Source organism: Budorcas taxicolor, chromosome 11, assembly GCF_023091745.1.
Source record: "Budorcas taxicolor isolate Tak-1 chromosome 11, Takin1.1, whole genome shotgun sequence".
In the NCBI taxonomy this organism is placed as follows: Eukaryota; Metazoa; Chordata; class Mammalia; order Artiodactyla; family Bovidae; genus Budorcas; species Budorcas taxicolor.
Window position 1 is genome coordinate 37,955,101 of NC_068920.1, and position 24,205 is coordinate 37,979,305.

Below are 24,205 nucleotides of genomic sequence, written 5' to 3' on the forward strand. Positions count from 1 at the left end.
AAAAAGCAAGAAAATTCCAGGAAAATATCTATTTCTGCTTCATTGACTATGCTAAAATCTTTGACTGTGTGGATCACAGCAAACTGTGGAAAATTCTTAAAGAGATGGGGATACAAGACCACCTGCCCTGCCTCCGGAGAAATCTGTATGCAGGTCAAGAAGCAACAGTTAGATCTGGACATGGAACAATGGACCTATTCCAAATTGGGAAAGGAGTACATCAAGACTGTATATTGTCACCCTGCTTATTTATCTTATATCAAGAGTACATCATGCAAATGCTGGGTTAGATGAAGCACAAGCTAGATCAAGATTGCTGGAGGAAATATCAATAACCTCAGATATGTAGATGACACCACCATTATGGCAGAAAGCAAAGAAGAACTAAAGAGCCTTTTGGTGAAAGTGAAAGGGGAGAGTGAAAACACTGGCTTAAAACTCAACATTAAAAAAATTGAGACCATGGCATCCGGTCCCATCACTTCATGGAAAATAGATGGGGAAACAATGGAAACAGTGACAGACTTTATTTTCTTGCACTCCAAAATCACTGTAGATGGTGACTGCAGCCATGAAATTAAGACACTTGCTCCTTGGTAGATAAGCTATGACCAACCTAGATAGCATATTAAAAAGCAGAGACATTACTTTGACAACAAAGCTTGTCTAGTCAAAGCTATGGTCTTTTCCAGTAGTCATATATGGATGTGAGAGTTGGACTATAAAGAAAGCTGAGCGCTGAAGAATTGTTGCTTTTGAACTGTGGTGTTGAAGAAGACTTGAGAGTCCCTTGGACTGAAAAGAGTTCAAACCAGTCAATCCTAAAGGAAATCAGTCCTGAATATTCATTGGAAGGACTGATGCTGAAGCTGAAGCTCCAATACCTGACTTAATGGAAAAGACCTTGATGCTGGACAAGATTGAAGACAGGAGGAGAAGGGGATGATAGAGGACAAGGTGGTTGGATGGCATCACCGACTCAATGGATATGAGTTTGAGCAAGCTCCAGGACTTGATGGTGGACAAGGAAGCCTGACTTGCTGCAGTCCGTGGGGTCACAAGGATTTGGACACAGCTGAGTGACTGAACTGACCTGAGCAGTTTGGGGCTCAAAGTCCTTACCAGGGAAATTAACATAAACCAAGTCTCCTCCTCCCATTCTGGCATTGTCTTCTACTTTCAATCCTGGGGGCACTGACATTCTCCACAAACATTCTGAGTGTTGATATCTTTAATGGTCACTTGTGGCTTTAGGTCAAGAAATATTATTAACCATTACTTTCTTTTTTCATTAAATAAAGAGTTCTTTAAAGAATCCATGTCACAGTCACTTCTGTTTATGTCACATGTACTTTTTTCTGATATTCTTGACTCATATCTTCACAGTCTTAAGGGGGTTCTGGATTGCACGCAAGAGGTGAAAACCGTCCAATCCCCAGGTCTTTGCCACACTCTTTCCCAGGCCAGATAGCTTTGTACCCAAATTTTTCTAAGTTTGTATAACTTGCCCATACCCAATCAGTTCACTTCAGTTCAGTCGTTCAGTCACTCAGTTGTGTCCGACTCTTTGCAACCCCATGGACTATAACATGACAGGCCTCCCTGTCCATCACCAACCCCTGGAGTTTACTCAAATTCATGTCCATTGAATCAGTGATGCCATTCAGCCATCTCATCCTCTGTCGTCCCTTTCTCCTGCCTTCAATCTTTCCCAACATCAGGGTCTTTTCAAATGAGTCAGTTCTTTGCATCAGGTGGCCAGAGTGTTGGAGCTTCAGCTTCAGCATTAGTCCTTCCAATGAATATTCAGGACTGATTTCCTTTCCAGTGGACTGGTTGGATCTCCTTACAGTTGAAGGGCTTCTCAAGAGTCTTAGATTCAAGGGATTAGATATGATAGACCAAGTGCCCGAAGAAGTATGGACAGAGGTCTGTGACGTTGTACAGGAGGCAGGTATAAAGACCATCCCTAAGGAAAAGAAATGCAAAATGGCACAATGGTTGTCTGAGGAGGCTTTACACATAACTGTGAATAGAAGAGAAACAAAAGGCAAACGAGAAAAGGAAAGATATATCCATTTGAATGCAGAGTTCCAAAGAATAGCAAGGAGAAATAAGAAAGCCTTCCTCAGTGATCAGTGCAAAGAAATAGAGGAAAACAATAGAATGGGAAAATCTAGAGATCTCTTCATGAAAATTAGAGATAACAAGGAAATGTTTCATGCCCATACCCAACCACATGCAAATAATATATCCCACTCCTTAATTTTCTCTTGAATCATTGGGATAAGAAAAAACTTGTCTTTTCTCCCTTTCTTAAAACAAATATATCTGTGCATAGATATGGATACAAACACATCTTTTGTGTATATATAACTTGCAGAAAGATTTTACACCAGTGCCATCTGTGCCCTAGTTCAACCAGTCTAAAAATTTACTGCTTAACATTCATGCCTGCAAAGTGTCATAAGTGATTTTTTTTTTTTTTTACTGTTTTTGGGAAAAGCATGTAGCAAATGAATAGTGTAAAAATTTTAAGGCCTTTTGTGCCCCAATGTTGTTGTTGTTCAGTTGTTAAGTCATGTCTGACTCTATGACCCCAAGGACCGCAGCACACCAGACTGTCCTGTCCTTCACTGTCTCCTGGGGTTTGTTCAAACTCACATCCACTGAGTCGGTGATGCCATCCAACCATCTCATCCTCTGTCATCCCTTTCTGTTCCTGCTCTCAATCTTTCCCAGTATCAGGGTCTTTTCCAATGAGTCAACTCTCGCATCAAGTGGCCAAGGTATTGGAGTTTCAACTTTAGCATCAGTCCTTCCAATGAATATTCAGGGTTGATTTCCTTTAGGATTGACTGGTTTCATCTCCTTACTGTCCAAGGGACTATCAAGAGTCTACTTCAGCACCACAGTTTGAAAGCATCCGTTCTTCAGCATTCAGCCTCCTTTACTGTCCAACTCTTACATCCATATGTGACTACTGAAAAAACTATAGCTGTAACCATATGGACTTTGTCAGCAAAATGATGTCTCTGTTTTTTAATACGCTGTCTAGGTTTGTCATAGTTTTACTTCCAAGTAGCAAGAGTCTTTTAACTTTGTGGCTGCAGTCACCATCCGCAGTGATTTTGGAGATTTCTGTGCCCTATAGCGCCTCTGTATCCACACACATCTCCTGACCTCTCAGCTGTGGGAGAATTCTTGGGACTGGCAGCTAGGAATCATCTGCTCCAAAGAGTCTCCTGGATGAATCCAAAGCCTCCAAAGAGCCTTTGGGAAGGATCTCCCCCAACGCTACCTCCTACAATTGTAGATTACTGCAAGCAAACTATGCCTCCCCATGGCTCAGTAGGTAAAGAATCACAAGCAATATAGGAGACACGGGAGACCCAGGTTCAATCCCTGGGTCAGGGAGATCCCTTGGAGAATGTAATGGCAACCCACTCCAGTTTTCTTGCCTGGAGAATCCCATGGACAGAGGAGTCTGGCGGACTACAGTCCATGGGGTCGCTGAGTGACTGACTAAGTCATGACTGAGTGACTAAGCACACAAAGAAGGTCACATTGCCTGACTCTTTGAAGTACTTGGACAAAGCCATTGTGTGCTGAAGAATGAACTTTGTCTCAGCAACAGAAATACATTTAAAATGCAATGGACATGCCCCTCTATGGGTTGCCAGAGAGAGTTCAGAAAAGTAAAAAGAAACACGATAACATCTTGTTCAATGAATAAAATAAGCTCATGCATGTATCTAAGTGTCAAGATTTTATCCTCTTCCTCCTCCTTTTCCCCTGTGCTATTTTAAGGTGAAATAGGTCCCAATAAATGGAGGGTCCTTGCTTGGATAGTGGTGGTGTAACTGTAGGTGTGCAATTTGCTGAATTGTTCTGAGTATTAATGTAAGGAGCCAGTTGCAGTTTATGGAAGTGGGAGAAAAAAGAAGCCTGAAAAACGGTGCAGGGTGGGGAGGAAGGAGCTGCATGGGATAAAAATGAAGAAGATTAATCCTGTGAGCAGGCTTCTGGGGATTAGAGGATTTTTAAAGCTAGATATGCCTGTTTTGAGAAATCTGCTGTAGGGTGGGTAATGTAAACATCTTACAAAGTTACTACAATCTTTTCAATGAAATTTGCATAGCTCCTTGAGCTTTTCATTTGAGTGGATTATTTCCGGATAATATGAAATGTGTACTGAATTCTCTTTTAACCTAGAGGAAAATGGGTAAAGGAGTGTCTGCTTAGAGGTATATTTTTACATCGGAAGTGAGTCGATAGAAGTTTACATTGCATATTTTATTATAATATGCATTTGCACAGACTTTTTTGACCACATTTTTTTTGCTTCTAACCACATCAAATATATATGCTAGAAGCCACTTAAAATTCTCTTCTAAATATTCTAGCTCTTGTGCTAACTTGTCCATAAATTATTCATAACACTAGCATTTGCCAGAATAAAATTTTAAAGATGGAGCCAATTTTAACAAATTGGGAGTAGAACTTGTTTTGCTAGAGAATAATGATCAGGTAACAAATTTTACCAGAAATAATTATCAGGATATACTATTCTGTCTAGGGAAGAGAGATAGGATATATCCAGGAAAAGGACCAATCAAATTAAAATTGTGAATGATGACACATGTGCCTGAGTATAGCATTTACAATGTAATTACATAATATGCATTTTATGGTCTAAGTATTATCATTATTATTTTAATAGTTGAAGAAATTGAGGTTCAGTTACTAAGTCTTGTCTGCCTTAAAAGTGCTTAAAAGTGTTCACCCATGGTCATATAATTCATCAGCCTCTGCCAAACTCTGCAAGACTCTGGACAAATTGGAAAAGAAGTTACTCTTTCTTGAAGCCAGCAGGTTGAATGTTGGCTGGATTTCAGCCCCTAAACTCTTTATAGACCTAACATCTTTGCACACAACAAACATTGTTCAGTGTTACTTGGCTGCTGTAGGCTTTGAGACCCCTGCTATGTTTGCTCTTCATGAAAGACAAGGTGAAATCTATATATAACTAATTATTTTGGGCACAAGCACAGAAGCCAAATGGTTTTTGTGCTTTGACCTCTAACAGAAGTCAATGTTTCTTAAATAACGATGATGACTCTGTGGAGCCAAAACTAATTTCATAGTAAGTGTCTCAGTAAAAAGTGAGAATCGCTCGTTGTAAAACACCAATGCGTGTGAATTAGAGAATTGCACCACCCGTTGGTTAGAGAAGTATTTTCTGAAATAGCTTCTGGGCAAATATGATTTGCCTAACAATCAAAATCTTGCCTTCCCATAGGAGCCAAGTTATGTAAGCAAGGATTAATACTCATTTCATTTTCATCTGAACTATCATGGAAATGGAGAGATTGAGTTGTTTTGTATGGGTTCTCTCTTTTGACTCAAGTGGATACAGATTTAATTTCACAAAAGAGCAGTTGGTATAAGCATTTCCTATTCTATAATAATCCAGCACCAATGGGAATAAAGAATTGAGCATGAATGAATTTTCCTTATAAATGAAACTTTTCACTTTAAAACTGAAATTTAAAACCTTTCTACAGTATGTTAGGACTTCCCAGATGGCACAGTGGTAAACAATCTGCCCTCCAGTACAAGAGATGCAGAAGCTGTGGATTTGATCCCTGGGTCAGGAAGATTTATACTTTAACCTAATTTGTAAGAAGATATTATGAAAGTAGGTGATATAACAGAAAGACTGTAGGTTGTGTCCTCAAAAAGAACTTATTTTTGTTTTGTTTCAGTTTGGTTTTGGTGGTAGGGTGACTGTTTTGTTTGCCTTAAATTATTTTCTTTCTCTGAGTCCATTTTCTCCTCCATGAAATAGCTTTGTGTGACTCACATGCTATTTCTTGTGATCTCTGCTTCTGTGTAATAGTATTAATATCACCAAACTGTGTGTATTTAATCAGCTCCATGCATTCTCCATGACTCAAATTGCAAGGGAATGGGTACTTTACTCAGACTGTTTGAGCAAGGGAAACCCCCAAAGAATTGTCTCCTTGAACAAGAGAGATGAGAGGACATTAATTACAGAGGAAAGAAATGAAAGCACCAACTTTGGTGCCAGCTTCAGGCAAGCTCAGTTCAGTTCAGTTGCTCAGTAGTGCCCAATTCTTTGCAATCCCCTTGGACTGAAGCATGCTAGGCTTTCCTGTCCATCACCAACTCCTGGAGCTTGCTGAAACTCATGTCCATCAAGTTGATGAGGCTATTCAATCATCCCATCCTCTGTCAACCCCTTCTCCTGCCTTCAGTCTTTCCCAGCATCAGGATCTTTTCCAGTGAGTCAGTTCTTCACATCAGGTGGCCAAAGTATTGGAGCTTCAGCTTCAGCTTCAGCATCAGTCCTTGCAATGAATATTCAGGACTGATTTCCTTTTTGATTGACTGATTTGATCTCCTTGAAGTCCAAGGAGAGTTGTCTCTTGTGTTGTTGACTTCTTTTATTCGTCTCAGTCTTTGCCTGAAACTTGTGTAGAGTTGTCTCTTGTGTTGTTGACTCTACACAAGCTGCAGGCAAAGACTGGGACAAATAGAAGGTCACTGGAAGTGAGTGGGTCTTCCAAACTTGGAGCCTGGGAGACCCATGCCTCTGGCATCACTCAGCTTGTGTGGTTGCATGAGGATGTGTGTACACACACACACACAGACACACACACACATATATGAAGTAATAATAGTAGTTACCTTACAAGACTACTGTGAAGAATACATGCTATCATGTACAGACATAATTAATTATCTAACTAGAAGTGATGTCACCGCTATTGCTGTTATGTAATATTATCATAACAAATAGGTAACTTAGTGGTAGTAACATTAAGTTTAAAGTCAGAATTTCAACTCTGCTACTTATTGATTGCATAATCTTAAACAAGTCATTTATCTCCAGTTGGCACCTTCATTCATATCAAGCCCTGATTCAGCTTTCTAGATGCTGCTATCAGTGTCATTCTTCCAAAACAATAACTATCTTTCTCCTTCCTAGAGTAGCCTAGAATAGCATCACGCTGTTTGCAAAGCTAAGTTTGACTTCTTAGTTGGGTACACAAAGCCCTTTTCAATAAGGGACTTGCATTTCAGTTTTCCAGTCCTGGTGGCTCTGTAACTTTTTAACCTCTTCATAACATCTGTGACTTCAGTCACCACAATGAATTCCTTGCTATCCTCCCACACATACATCCCTTCCCCTTTGGAGCTGATCTCCACATTAAAAACAAAGTATTCTTATTTTTTTCCTGAAAACACAAATCATGTTCTTTCCTTATTTAAATCTATTCCTCGATCTTTTTCATTGTTGTTAAAGAAGAAAACTATTTTCATAGCATATGGCATCCTAAAACGTCTGCTCCTGCCTGTGTGCTCATTTCTCTCTACTTGTCTCTTTCTCTTTTATTTGACACATATTTACTCTCCACGTACTAAGCCCTAGTTCTTCTTGGTAGTGAGAACAAGGCAGTTCAGCTCTCCTGCTCTTACAGGACTTGCATCCTAGATGAGGGAGAGAGACAGAAGCATACTTTATATCAAAAGATCATGCAGAATAGAGGTAAATAATGAGTGCTGGGAGTACTGAATTTTAAATTACATAATCAAAGAAGACTTTAGCCTTTGAGCCAAGACTGGGATGAGAAGAAGCAATGAGCCATAAGTCCATCTGGGGATAGAGCATTTAGGCAGAGGAAAATAAGTGTAAAATCCAGCGACCTCTCGCCCAAGTAAGTTCTCTTTATACTGATCATCTTCACTTTCCAGATTTTCCACACACTTGGTTTGCCTTCTGCTCCCTTAAATTTAACAATCCCTTCTCCATACTTACTTTTTAATCTAACTTTGACTTTTTCTTCAGGTCTCAATTGAAACACCATTTTCTCAGAAGATTACTTCCTTAATCCCAAAAGTTTGTTGTGCCCCATTGCCATTCACTTACAATGCATCTTTTAAATTTCCTTCACACGTCTTTTCACCTTCACAGGTACTTGCTCATTGCCCATCTATCTTGCTGGATGGACCACTGGAAGGGAAAGCCTGGGTCTTTCTCATTCAATACCTTTTTCCATCGCTTTGAAGTGTTCCAAGTACTTAAGGAAATTTGGTATTTACATTATGAATGGATAAACAGAGCATAAATGCTCTTGACTATAATCTCCCAGTCAAACTTATGTGACCTTGGGCAGGGGAGGAAATCATAAATATTTCCTGAGTCTTAATTGAAATATGGGGCAAGAATATGTGTTTGTTTCGATTTGTAGATAAAAATGAAGGAGGTAAGGAAGGAGAGAAAGGAGCAGAGAGAGCAAGTCAGGAAGAAAACTGAGAAATCCTTTGAAAATGTTCTCTCCCAGTTTATGAATGAAAGTCTGCATTTAAGAGAATATTAAACCAAGGCTAAATTTTCTTAGTTTTATTCTTATTGGAAGAAAAAGAATGACAGTCTCTTAACTCAACTGAACTGTCTCAAGGGCAGAGAAACAAGACTAACTGTTTATAGACAGGTATAGAAAACTAGAGTGGGCAGTAAATGAAATTGGAAAATAATGCTAAAAATTAAGAAAAAGGATGACAAAGGCAACTTTCACCAACTTCTTTATCATTCCATCTTATTTTCCCCAGCAGTCTCTGAAATATCAGAGCACTTCCCAAAAAAATGGATTTCAAAAAGTAGCTAGTCTCTCCGTATTGATTATCTCCTTTTTCTAAAGTGGTTGAAGCAGTTTTTATTTTAAAAATATTTGATAAATTTTAATTTTTATTGTATCATATGTGAACGTTCTTTCCTTTAAAATAATACATGTGTACAATCTGGGAGAGTCTGATCAGGAGGTTGCAAGTACAGTCCTTTATCTGGAGACCTTAGTTTCCATTTTGTATAAAAATACTATCTGTCTTCTATCTGGTTTGTATTAAGTTTGACAAAATAGTGTGCTGTGCAAAAATAGAGCCACTGATGTGTGTTTGCCATGTGAATATGCTTATTGACGGCTAGCTTTCAACTTCCTTAGCTCTATCAGGAATGTCCTAAACAACAGTCTGACAAGATGAGATACTTGTATTTGGAGGGTATTCTCTGTGAACTGAAAGCTATTGTGTGTTTTCTTGTGTTTTAGATTTGTTTTTATAGTCTTTGGAAAAACCCAATCCCAAGAATATTTCTGACAAAGTGCATAACAGGATGAAAAAAATTAGTTATTTGTCATTGATGTACTACTCTGAAACTTCACAGTTTAATTCCTGCTGTCATTTCCAATTTAGTCTTCAAAAACAGCAATGGGGGACAGATTAAGGGGGCAGGTTCCTCTTTGCATTCTCATAACCAGTTTTAAAGCTTTCAGTTTGAAATACAATAACTCCTAAATAATGCTAATCTATTTAAGTTTCAAAATTTTCATTTATTCCAGTGCTACTGAGGTTTTCTCTCTCTATTTTATTGAAGCTCTCTCTCTTTTTATTCAAATTATCCCATAAATGTTCCAACTTTTCTGCATTCATCTGTATAGGAAAATTTTAAGTGCAAACTGTATTTCAGGGTAATTTAAGATAAGAACCAAACCAAATGGGTGAGGAAATTGTCACATTATCCTATATACTCTTTCCATCTGGTTGTATCCAAACAATGACTTCAATTACCATCTGTACATAAGTGACTTTGTATGGATTCAGGTGCTGGAAGCATGCCTATAACATCTGTAAGTCTAAACTTTGAAGCAACGATGTCAAAATGCAAATTTAAATGGTGGCTTCTTGCTAGGAGCTCTGTCATAATTATTTTTTTACTGATAAATTTAATTTTAAGAGTACCCTTTTCATAAAATTAAATATATCCACTTAAATATAGAATTTTATAAACTTGGAACCTTTGTTACCAACTTATGAATTAAATATTTTTTATCTCCTTGAAAATATCTCCTCTCTTCCACTGCAGTCAGTCCAATTCTGTACCAACCTCAAGTAATGTTTGCTCTTTCTGAAATTATAGATTGGTTTGGCCAATTTTATAATTTCTTTCTCTTTTTGGTTGACATATACTTGACTTTTGGAACTCTGCTTGAAGCTCCATATGTCAAGAAGCCTTTTGACTGACACAAACCCAAAATTCCCACCCCTGTAGAAACTCAGGGAATTGTTCAGCTTACTGCTCACCAGTGACATTCATGGATAAAGCAGTGCTCAGTCTGAGACTCAAGGGCAGGCTTCTAAACATCTCTGGGTAGCTCTCTTTCTTTCTAATTTTATTCCCTCAGAGATTCAGCCCCTTCGGTTTTAGGCAACTTAACGTCCATGAACTCTAATCTCTTTTTAATTCAGTAAGACTGCCTGACTCTCTTTGCTTCCCTTCTCTTCACTGTGGTCTGGAAAGTGCCTGCAGAAAGCAAAGTAATTATAGGACTCAGGTACCTCAGTCCTGTTTTCTCAAAAGTCATTGTCTCACACTGCCTCTGGTCTAGTATCTGAAAATGTTGTTTTATCTGTGTTTTACCTGGTTTTTTAGTTGTTTAAAGTAGGAGGAGATCCCCTGCAGAAGGGACTGGCTACCAACTCCGGTATTCTTGCCTGCAGAATTCCATGAACAGAGGAGCTTTGTGGGCTACAGTCCATGGGGTTGCAAAGAGTCAGACACAACTGAGCGACTAACACTTTTGCAAAGTAGGTTGAAAGTCTGGCCCCATTGTTTTCTTCAGTACCAGAATCAGAATTCCTCTGCAACTTTTAATATACAAAGCATATGCATTTGCAATTATTGTGAACAAATGAATGAATCGCTGAGTCAATAAGAAGGTTTTATTTACTACGCTTCCAATATGTATTATACTCAGTTCTTTGCTGTGTGCTACTATAGCATATATGTGTCCCAGCCTTGCTGGTGGAGTTTTCCGTCTATTTAGAGATACCGAACTATCAAATGGCTTAATAGCACAGTAACTATATATTAATTCATTCTGTTATAGCTTAAACATTTACTAGTAGTATGAGAAATGTAATGATTACTATAGATTGGAGTGGCTAAAGTTACACAAACAAAGTAGAACTTTAATTAGACCTTGAATTATGTGTGATAGATGAGGTCAAAAAGGGGAGGGGGTAACCCAGGGGAAGAAATGTAATAGTTGAATGCACAATGTCTGGGCAGGGGGTGGGGAGGTGGATGTGGCAGACACGTTGAGAAGAGCAGCCTGATAAGAGAAGAGAAAGCATTTTTCTTTTATATAATTATGTAACAAAAAATTGCCACATAACAAAACCCCCAGGCATTCAAAAAGAAAATAAGGGCTTTAACACTGTCAGTTTTTACTTTGAAGTGCAACTATAGACAATTATTTAACCTCTTTTAACTTCTATGTCATTAACTGTGGTTCCACTTCTTATTATTGCAAAGACCTTGGTATTTCCAGTAAGGCTCTTGATGAATGTGAAAGAGGAGAGTGAAAAAGTTGGTTTAAAGCTCAACATTCAGAAAACAAAGATCATGGCATCTGGTCCCATCACTTCATGGGAAATAGATGGGGAAACAGTGGAAACAGTGTCAGACTTCATTTTTGGGGGGCTCCAAAATCACTGCAGATGGTGACTGCAGCCATGAAGTTAAAAGATGCTTACTCCTTGGAAGGAAAGTTATGACCAACCTAGATAGCATATTCAAAAGCAGAGACATTACTTAGCTGACTAAGGTCCATCTAGTCAAGGCTATGGTTTTTCCAGTAGTCATGTATGGATGTGAGAGTTGGACTGTGAAGAAGGCTGAGCGCCGAAGAATTGATGCTTTTAAACTGTGGTGTTGGAGAAGATTCTTGAGAGTCCTTTACACTGCAAGGAGATCCAACCAGTCCATTCTGAAGGAGATCAGCCCTGGGATTTCTTTGGAAGGACTGATGCTGAAGCTGAAACTCCAGTACTTTGGCCACCTCATGCGAAGAGTTGACTCATTGGAAAAGACCCTGATGCTGGGAGGGATTGGGGGCAGGAAGAGAAGGGGACGACAGAGGATGAGATGGCTGGATGGCATCACGGACTCGATGGACGTGAGTCTGAGTAAACTCCGGGAGTTTGTGATGGACAGGGAGGCCTGGCATGCTGCAATTCATGGGGTCGCAAAGAGTCGGACACGACTGAGCGACTGAACTGAACGGAACCGGACTAAAGTGCAGGGAGGCCTGGCGTGCTGCGATTCATGGGGTCGCAAAGACTCAGACACGACTGAGCGACTGAACTGAACTGAATATTAAGGGAACATTCCCATTGAGTATAGTCATATATTATTTTCAAATGTAGCCATTTCATATCTTCTCTCAGGAACACACAGATGTGAGATTAAGATAAAAATGAACCCACACTCCTGTGCTTAGAATTTAGTTCTTTTTATATTTGACACTGATGTTATTCATGTTTCAGACCTAAAACCTAAGACCTCTACTATTTTTATCATGTTGATTGTCTACTTTAATTTATTTTTTGATAAGTGTTGTGTATATTTAAGGCGTACAACATGACTTGACATACATATACATAGTAAAATGATGACTGCATGTGTGCACGCCCAGTCGTGTCTGACTCTTTGTGATCATAGGGACTGTAGCCTGCCAGGCTCCTCTGTCCCTGGAGTTTTCTATGCAAGTGTAGTGGAGTGGAGTGTCATTTCCTACTCCAGGGGATTTTCCTGACCCAGAGATCAAACCTGCGTCTCCTACATCTCCTGCATTGGCAGGCAAATTCTTTACTACTGCGCCACTTGGGAAGCCCAAAATGATTACAGTCAAGCCAATTAATATATCTTCTCTTCACATAGTTACATTCTGTGTATGTTTGATAAGGACACCTAGAAATCTACTTTCTTGGCAAATTTCCAGTATTCCATATGGTATTGCTAACTATTGTCATCATACTGTATGTTAGATCTCTAGGCTTATTTATCCTATGTAACTAACTTTCTACGCATTGATCAATATCTCCTCATTTCTTTTACTTCTCTACTCCTGGTAACCACTGTTCTACACTCTGCTTCTGTGTTTTTGAATTTTTTAGATTCCACATATAAATGAGATCATGTTTTTTTTTTTTTCTTTCTGGGTATGGTTTATGTCACTTAACATAATATTTCCCAGGTTTCTTAATGCTGTTGCAAATACTGTAGCAATATGAATAACATATTGGGTTGGCCAAAAAGTTCATTCCAGTTTTCCAGTGTTATAGAAAACCCAAATGAACATTTTGGCCAATCCAATAATATTCGTGTCTCTGTGTGTGTTACACATCTTTATCTGTCCATCTGTCAGTGGACATTTATGTTGTTTCCATATCTCAATATCATGAATAAACACTGCAGTGAACATGGGAGTGCAGATATCTCTTTGACATATTGATTTGACCTGGGCAATAATATTTCCTTATGACATAAAAAGCTCAGGCAACAAAAGGAAAAATAAACAAGCAGGGATATGTCAAACTGAAAATATTCTGCCCAGCAAAGGAAATAATCAACAGAATGAAAAAGCACTCTATGGAATGGGAGAAAATGTCTTCAAACCATATATCTAGTAAGAAATTAGTATCAAAAATATATGACTCATATAACTCAAGAACATATAAACAACCTGATTTTAAAATGGGCAAGGAACCCAAATAGAGGTATTTTTTCCAAAGTAGGAATGTAAATGACCAACAGGTATATGACAAGGTGCTTCACATCACCAATTATCAGGGAAATGCAAATCAAAATAACAGTGTGATATCGCTCACCCCTATTCTGATGGCTGTCATAGAAAGGTAAATAAATGTTGATGCAGATGTAGAGAAAAGCAAATCCTTGTATGCTGTTAGTGGGAATTTAAATTGGTACAGCCACTATGGAAAACAGTATGGAGGTTTCTCAAAAAGTAAAAAAAGAACTACCATATAACTGGCAATCCTTTTTTTTTTTAATACCCAAAGGAAAAGACCAAGATCCTTACTTTTTTTCTCATTTTAAGAGACTTCTGATTGTGTGGAAAATAAGGGAACACATGGATGGTTACCAGAGAGGTGGGTGGTTGGGGCATGAGAGAAAAAAGAGAGGTTAAGATGTACACAGTTCTGATTATAAAATGAGTCACTGTATTAAACGTACAGTGTGGGAGTGTAATCAATAATAATGTAATATAGTTCTGTGGTGACAGTTGGTAACTAAACTTATCGTGGTGATCATTTTGTAATGCATAGCAATCTGGAACACTGTGTTGTACACCAGGAACTAATACAGAGTTGTAGGGCAATTATTCTTCAAAAAACAAAGAAACAGACTTATGGTTACTGGAGAAGAGGACAGAAGGAGGGGGAAACTGGAGAAAGGTGATCAAAATGTACAAACTTACAATTATAAGATAAATAAGTACTAGGGATTACATCATGAATGTAATTAATATTACTGTACTTTATACATGAAGATTGCTAAGAGAGTAAATCCTGAGTTCTCACCACAAGGAAGAATATTTTTTAAATTAATTTATTTTAATTGGAGGAGGATAATTACTTTACAATATTATGATGGTTTTTACCTAGAATCGGTCATAGGTATACATATGTCCCCTCCATCCTGAACCTCCCTTCCAAGGAAAAATATTTAAAAATTTTTTCTTTTATTTTGTATCTATATGAGAGGATGGATATTCAGTGAACTTGTGGTAATTGCTTCATTATGGATAAATCAAATCATTATGCTGCTCACTTTAAAGATATAGAGTGCTGTAAATAAAGCTAGAAAGAAGAAAAAGGCCATTACAAACTGACATTAGATACCTAAAAATATCTTGTGTAAGATTTGAAGTGCAAAAGCCAATAGTTTTCATTTTCTTGGGCAAAGAAAACCATATGGGTAGAATGTGGGTACCTTCTGAATTACTACTACTACCAATATTGCTATCATTTTCGCATGTAGTAATCTCAGGTAGATTGGCTGTAGTTACAATCATTTGTATCATACTTAGAGTTCAGAGAGTTCAACTTGCCAAGTCACTCTAGCATTTCTATGCTGGTATTGTTGAAATACGGCTTTCAGAATTCTCTCCAGAAATCTTCTGGTGCTCTGCACAGTATGTTAAGTCTTTCCCCTCTAACTTATTAATGTAATGGGAATATAGATAATACTTAATTTTTTGTATTCACTGACTGTGTGTATAAACTTATTGCAACAATGCCCCACATAATTTTTAACTTTATTTCAGAAAACTTCAGAGAACTGTCAGTGTAAATTTAAATGTCTATAATCATGCCAGGGCTTCCCAGGTGGTGCTAGTGGTAAAGAATCCACTTTCCAATGAAGGAAACACAAGAAATGGGATTCTAGCCCTGGGTTGGGAAGATCCCCTGGAGTAGGAAATGGCACCCCACACCAGTATATTCTTGTCTGGAAAATTCCATGGGCAGGGAAGCCGGGCAGGCCAGTCCATGAGGCCTCAAAGATGAGGACACAACTGAGCAACTGAGTACATGATCATGCCAATATTTTTTGGGGGGAGTGGGGGAAATTAGATTGATTTTTCTTCTTAGCCCTCTAGAAATGTCTAGAACACTTGAAATCTGTTGGAAGCCCCACCCATGTATCCTGTGTCAGATACAGAGCATTTACACACATACTGTAGGCTCAGACCAACATACTGTGGAAGTTAATTGTATGAAGCTTGGTTTGACATGTGTACCTCTGTGTATATCATCATCCCCCACCCCCACTCTCTCCTTACAGAAATACTAAACACTGCAGGTATTCTAGATCTTAGGGCATCATGAAGCAGGGTCTGATTCTGAGGATTGCATGTTTAAAAACTCCTGCATTCAAATATTATCTCCTTCCATGTGCTGATTTTACGATAACCAAACTTAAAAGAATGATTTATGTATCAGTAAATCCACTCATTATTCACAATGGGAGATAAATCTAAATCTTTGCAAAGATATCCATTTTCCAGTATCTTGGCACTTGGGAAGCTTTATCACTAAGTGGAAAGTTGCTAGCTGAGCAAGGACTTTTTGATTAGTTGCCAGATGTCCTTAAAGAATCTTTCATCAAACTGTTTTTATCTAGTGAGTCACCTTCTCCTACCACAGAATTCAACCTACCATGTTGTTGAAAGTACAAATGCTAAGGTCTTCTTTTCAGAAATCATCAAGATATGTGGGCAAATTACTTGACACTGCAGCATTCTCTGTAAACAAGTATCGTGAGGATCGTCATCATTTTTATTTGTTCTTGTTACCCATTCTTAATTGTTTCTCAGTGACCATCATATTCGATGCAATTCAGAAAACACAGATTTAGAACCATGGTCTTTAGATCCAAAAGAGTATTGAATACTCATGGTGCCGTCATCCCAGTCTTTCAGAAAATAGTTACCCTTGAACAACATGAGTTTGAACTGGCAGGTGTACTTATATGTGGATTTAAAAAATAAGTACAGCAGTACTACATGATCTGTGATTGTTTGAATCTGTGGAGGCAGACCCGCAAATACAGAGGGTCTACTATGGAACTTGAGCATCAGTTAATTTTGGTATCCACGGAAGGTTCTGGAATAAGTCCCTGAGGGACACCATGCTTGTAATTTTGGCCAGTGCTGTTGCTAACAGTTTTGTCCTTCACTCACTGAAGTTCCATAGAAACTGCCCACCGTGCATACTTCTGCTTTCCTGTCTGTTTTCTCTGAAACAATGGAACCCTGCTCCAATCTAAGCCCAAGAGCAGCTCAGAGTATGGAAGGGTGCTCTCCTTCAGGGATAATCTCACCCAACAGGGGGCAATAGAATGAATGTCTTCTGGCACGGTTATGTCTTAGAAGTACTTATGAACTATTCAGAAGCTCCTCTGGGGTTGATTATATTCTTTTGTTAGGCTTTCTTCTTCTGGTCTTACTCTTCTGCTCCCTATTCCTGATTCTTTGAATTACAAAGAAATGATGGGCACATAAGCCTGTTTCAAGCCTTAAACGTATTTAAGGGAATCCACATTAAGAAAGAGAGCAACCTTAGGAATCATCTAATGCAATTCTTCCAATCTGAAGTGGTGAAAACAAAAAGCAAGAAAACCTAAGTAACTTGAAGACACAAAACAAAATAGTGATAAAACCAGTACTAGAACAAGCATCTGTGACCTCAGCTTTATGAGTTATTATCACATTTGTCTCTGAACTAGAGTCCATGAGAGAGGAGATATTTTTGCCATATATATAATTCCAATCCTGGTAATTTCCCAATAAATATCAAACATTACCTATGCCTACTTGACATATTATTTCAATAGAAATTATTAAAGACTAAAGCAAAACAGAAATTTTTATTTATGTCGATCAAAGATATTCAATAATTATTGTATGTCTCCCTGATTATAGTACATTTTCAATATATAAATGCTTTGTTCTCTGTGTTGGAAATGCCAATTTTGTTCCCCCATGTGACTTTCTGTAATCTCTTTGGATAGGCCTTTGAAATGCAATGTGAGGATAATTTTTATTAAGTTTAAAATAAATCAAACACTTGAATATTGATCAAGAAAGATAAATCTAATGTCAATTTGTAGGACAAATTGGTGACTTTCTTTTCTATTAGTAACAAAAATCTTTCCATGATAGCTAGCTACAACAAAATAACTGGGGAATATTGAAAGGCAAGAGCTTTTCAGATATATAAAGTATATGCTTTCCCATGAAGGTAAAAACAGATTGCTCAGAAACATTATCGGAGGCAGAGAGACTCAGTGCTAACAGGATAATGTTCTTTTCACCATATTTATATTTCTCATGTTTCTGCTTTTATTATCCCTTGTAGGTTTCAGTTTATTTTATGAAATCCGAGGCTTGTAAATATGAGATTTTATTACCATATTTTTATCTTGTTCACATAAAAAGTAACCTCTATCTTTGCAGTGAATATTATAATTTTCTTTGTAAAACTGCTGACATTATATCCTAGATTTCTAGATCACAGGATTTAAAACAGTGACTGTGTTTCCTAACAGTAGTTATCACTTTGAAAAATAAATGGATACATTGTCATTTTATTGATGTTAATATTTGGGCAGAAAGTCCTTCTTTAAAGTTAATATTTTCCTATATAATAACTATATGTCAAGTGAGTAATAAAATTTTACACCAGTTTTGCTGGTGGTGGGTCCTCTTTAAATGTCTGTTTCTTCAGTAAGTAGTAATGTCTGGGCAGAGTTGGACTGATGAATGACCTGAATCTCTATGACCAGTAGAGCTTGACTTTGCTTTTTCTGTGGCCTCTTGGGACATTTTTCACTGTGTAGGCTCTCACTTAAGTCCTGATGAATGTGATTCATTGCTATCACATGATCTCTCCATCAATCTACTAGAAAGTGCAGTTTTTCTTGTCTATTTTCTCAATGCTGTATTACCAGAACTGAAGATAATATTTGGCACATGGAAGGCACTCAAGAAATGCATGAGCTCTCATCTTTTAATCCTTGATGTTGTTTCTAATTTTTAAAATATCAAGAATAATTTATATGCAAAACATTCACCTTTTTTAGTGCACAGTTCTCTGAGTCTTGACACACATAAACAGTTAGGAACTCACCTCTTAATTAAAATATAGCCTTGTTCTAACATGTCCCCAAATTTTTGCAGGGACCCACCTTTAGTTCCAGCACTTGACAGTCACTGTTTCTTGCCCTCCCTTATTGTTTTACTTCTAAAAGAATGTTATATACATGAAAACATATAGAATGGAGTTTTCTTTTTTTTTATTCCACTTTTACATAGCATACTGTACTTGAGATTCACCCATATGATGGCATGTAAATCATCATCTTTTAAAGGTAAAGGCCTCATGGACTTCTGAGTATCATATATTTACATAGAATTCGTCTTTGAAGAAAAAGTTTTTAATTCTAAAAGTTCCTTCTAAAGTACACTGTTTATGATGACTGTGCTAAAATCCCATAAAGAAACAGTATTGAGTCACAACTAACACTTTTAAGGAAAAAAAGACCACTTTAATAAAATTTTAACTCTAGGCAAGTTATTTATTTTGGATTTTCTCTTATGCAGTGTTACTTGTTTTCAGGTTGGAATCTGAAAATGGAGAGCAAATTTGATAAATGCTGTCAGGAGACTGTGGGTGAGGAAAAAAGAATAAAAAATACAGAGAGAGTTAATGAAAAGAAACAGCAGGAGCCAGTTAATAGGTAATTATTTCAAAAAGAGGCAAAGTGTAAATCAGAAATACAACATTTATTTACAAGTAAGAAAGACAATCGTTTCCATGATTTTCACTACATATATTTTTTCATCTTCAAGGAAAATGTCAGATAACTGGGAAAGTCTTCCTGAAGAAGGGAATTTACATGTTCCAGATGGATTCCTGTGGGGTAGAAATATGCTCAGTCTTAATGACCTAATTGCGTGGATCCTAAGAAGTCCTTTCAATGTAGTAACTAGTGATTTCTTCAGCTCCACACATGGTGGAGGCAGAATTGTTGGACACAAAGAACAGTGGTTTTTATGGAAACTGGAGCACAGGAAAAGTTCACAAAAGGAATATATTTGAATCAGAGCAATTGTCCGTCCAGCCCAATTCATCATTATGCATATTTTTATTCAATGACTTTTAAAAATAAATATATTTAACTTTGTACTTTGAGCCAAGCATGACTAATAAGAAAATAAAATAGAGCAAGATTTCTTCCCTTGAGGATCTTGTACCCTTATTAGGAAATATAGGCATAGAAACAATTAGAAGAGAGTAAGTTAAGATATGGACTCACATAGAAAGGGGACAAGGTAATTACAGGTGTAGGGAAGAAGGGAAAATCCTCAGATATGAGGGCAGACCTGAAAATGGAGTGTTTGGTCAGGAGAGACTGAAAATAGAGGAGAGATAATAGGGATAATAGGGATAATTTAATTGGATCAAATGTCCAAAACAGTGGGAAGGGGCTGTGCAGAAAAGGTTAACTGAGTGGACCTGGGCTTCTCACATTCTTCTTGTTCTGGGGTCTCTGGAATGAACCCTTAACTCACTTCCTGGGGAATCACCTATGAACCCTTGGAGTATCCTGCCTGATAAGAGTGTGTGTGTATACCGGAGGATTGGACCAAATGATACCTTATGCCTACCATGTGACTTGTGGTGAACATCTGTTTTGTATGCTGGATGCTTTGAGTCACACTGTATCAGGGTGTCTTCTGGGAGCCTGGAGTCTGAGTAGCTGAGGTCAGTCCTGTGGGTGCTACATGCCTATGTGATAGACCCCCTACAAAAACCCTGGACACTGAATTCAGATGGGCTTCCCTGGTTGGCCACATACATTATCACACATCGTTGTTGGAAAATTAAGTGCGGTCTATACTAGTCCACTGGGATAGGACACCTGAAAGTTTGCTTGTGATTTCAGCTTTTTCCTTTGCTGAGCTTAATTGGTATTCTTTTGCTGCAATAAACCATGAGTGATCACCATAGATTTATTTCTGAGTTTTTTGCATCATTCTCATTAGTCATCATTCCTGGAGTGGGCTTGGGAACTCCTGATACAAAGATGGACTCAGAGCACCAGACAGAGGGAAGAAGAAAGGTGGACATTGGAAAGTTTATGAGCTAGGCAGGTGGGAAAGGAAACGCATTGCAGTCTAATGGCTTCTATTTATTACTTTGAAGTTACAGTGTTTTGCTGAAACGTAGTCAGTGAAGAGTATAGGGTTAGGGAAAGGGCTCAAAGATCTGAGCAGAGTTTTCAGAAATTAGGGCTTCCCAGGTGGTTCTAGTGGTAAAGAACCCATCTGCCAATGCAGTAGAGGAGGAGACTCGGCTTCCATCTCTGGGTTGGAAAGATTCCCTGCAGGAGAGCATGGCAACCCACTTCAGTATTCTTGCCTGGTGGGCTATAGTCCATAAGTTTGCAAAGAGTCAGACATGATTAAAGCAACTTAGCAAGCTTCTGATTTCAGGAATTAGTATAATGTTGAAAGTCAGAAAGCAACCTGGGGAAATTGCGGTACTTGGGGAATATTGAGAACTGATTTGAGGTTATAGATCCCAAATTTATAGTGACCTTGATCTACCAAGTTACAGACTTCTCTTCAGCTATGATTTATTATTCATTCAACATTTGACCTTCTCTCAGGGACAGTGATGCTAGGTAGGATTAGGCTGATAATATGAAAATCACTCATTTCTTCTAAGCTGAATAGGGAACATAAGAGGAGGCTGAACACAGAGAGAAATCAAGGAGTCAGTGGACTGTGGATCTCAGTGAGATGAAAAGCAAATAAACAAACAAAAGAATAAGCTAAGGTACTGGATATACTGGAGACAGTGAGTGTATCAAAGAAAGTTACTAGGTGAGATGGGATAATAACCAAATAACTGAATTCAACATTTCACCTAAACACATTGTCTTTAGCGGTGGTAACAACAAATGTTTCAAGGAAGAAAATGATGTCTAACATTGACCAGTAACGGAAAGTAAGGTAAATGTTTATTTAAATGATTAAGTGAATATTAATAAGCATTCAGACTTCATTAACATGCTCAGGAAGCTGTATGGAAGACAAATAAAAACTGAAAATACTTAAGACATGTAGTACATGAATTTCAAATTTTAATCTCTCCTTAAAGCAGTTCATGAGAATCCTCTTTTCCCTACACCTACACTCAAACTTATAAAGTCGAACTTTTTTTTAAAGAAACATGAGTAAGAATTGGTATTTAAAAAAATTATATTATCCAGGATTTTAGTGAGTTAAATTGTGTGTAGTTTTTTCTTGCTTTCTTTTTATTTTCTCATATTTGTCTTATTTTTTTAGCTTTATTTATCATGAACTTTTGTCAAAAAGTTGTTTCATTGTGATATACCTAAATTTATTCAAGTTTTTTTTTTTATCACAGCTTGTGAATTCTGTGTCTTATTCATAAGGTTTTCCCATCCTAAGTTTCCTAAAAGCTTATTCAATATCTACTATAAAATTTTTATTGTCTGGCTTAGTTCAGATTAGTTAAGTCATTCAGTTGTGTCCGACTCTTTGCATCCCCATGGACTACAGCATGCCAGGCCTCCCTGTCCATCACCGACTTGTGGACTTTACTCAAACTCATGTCCATTGAGTTGGTGATGCCATTCAGCCATCTCATCCTCTGTCATCCCCTTCTCCTCCTGCCCTCAATCTTTCCCAGCATCAGGCTCTTTTCAAATGAGTCAGTTCTTCGCATCAGGTGGCCAAAGTATTGGAGTTTCAGCTTCAGCATCACTCCTTCAGGATGGACTGGTTGGATCTCCTTGCAGTCCAAGGGACTCTCAAGAGTCTTCTCCAACACCACAGTTCAAAAGCATCAATTCTTCAGTGCTCAGCTTTCTTTATAGTCCAACTCTCACATCCATACATGACTACTGGAAAAACCATAGCCTTGACTGCTGCTAAGTCACTTCAGTCGTGTCCGACTCTGTGCGACCCCATAGACAGCAGCCCACCAGGCTCCCCTGTCCCTGGGATTTTCCAGGCAAGAACACTGGAGTGGGTTGCCATTTCCTTCCCCAAAGGATGAAAGAGAAAAGTAAAAGTGAAGTCGCTCAGTTGTGTCCGACTCTTAGCGACCCCATGGACCACAGCCTACCAGGCTCCTCCGTCCATGGGATTTTCCAGGCCAGAACACTGGAGGAGTCAGATCTATGTTGGCAAAGTAATGTCTCTATATGCTGTCTATGTTGGTCATAACTTTCCCTCCAAGGAGTAAGCATCTTTTGATTTCATGGCTGCAGTCACCATCGGCAGTGATTTTGGAGCCCCCCAAAATAAAGTCTGACACTGTTTCCCCACCTATTTCCCAGGAAGTAATGGGACCAGATGCCATGATCTTAGTTTTCTGAATGTTGAGCTTTAGCCAGCTTTTTCACTTGCCTCTTTCACTTTCGATCCCTGGGTTGGGAAGATCCCCTGGAGAAGGAAATGGCAACCCACTCCAGTACTCTTTCCTGAAAAATTCCATGGATGGAGGAGCCTGGTAGGCTTCAGTCCATGGGGTTGCAAAGAGTCGGACACGACTGAGTGACTTCACTTTCTTTCTTTCTTTCTTTCACTTTCATCAAGAGACTCTTTAGTTCTTCTTCATTTTTGCCATAAGGTGGTGTCATCTGCATATCTGAGGTTATTGAGATTTCTCCCGGCAATCTTGATTCCAGCTTGTGCTTCTTCCAGCCCAGAGTTTCTCATGATGTACTCAGCATATAAGTTAAATAAGCAGGGTGACAATATACAGCCTTGATGGAACCAGTCTGTTTTTCCATGTCCAGTTCTAACTGCTGCTTCCTGACCTGCATACAGATTTCTCAAGAGGCAAGTCAGGTGGTCTGGTATTCTCATCTCTTTCAGAAATTTCTACAGTTTATTGTGATTCACACAGTCAAAGGCTTTGGCATAGTCAATAAAGCAGAAATAGATATTTTTCTGGAACTCTCTTACTTTGTTGATGATCCAGCAGATGTTTACATTTTGCTCTCTGTTTCCTCTGCCTTTTCTGAAACCAGCTTGCACATCTGGAAGCTCATAGTTCACATATTACTGAAGCCTGGCTTGGAGAATTTTGAGCATTACTTTACTAGTGTGTGAGATGAGTGCAATTGTGCAGTAGTTTGAGCATTCTTTGGCATTGTCTTTCTTTGGAATTGGAATGAAAACTGACCTTTTCCAGTCCTGTGGCCACTGCTGAGTTTTCCAAATTTGCTGACATATTGAGTGCAGCACTTTCATAGCATCATCTTTCAGGGTTTGAAATAGCTCAACTGGAATTCCATCACCTCTGCTAGCTTTGTTCATACAGATGCTTCCTAAGGCCCACTTGACTTCACATTCCAGGATGTCTGACTCTAGGTGAGTGGTCACACCATCGTCGTTATCTGGGTCATGAAGTGTCAGGGGACATTCAACTTTAAGGGATACAATATGTTTTCTTCCTTTGTGTACCTTTTCTCAAGGACTCTCTGTTCCTTATCAGTTCCTGGAAAACAGGAGCAAGCAGAGCTGCACACAGTTCTCAGGACTGAGATCATGGGAAAGAGCACCTGCTTGGATTCCCTTCGGTGACTCCCTTCAGTGAGTCTCTTCAGTGACCTTGTATTCAAAGGACTATCCATTTTGTTGCAACTGGTGAAATTTCATTCTTTTTAATGGCTGAGTGATCATTTTATTGAAGATACATAAGCATGCAT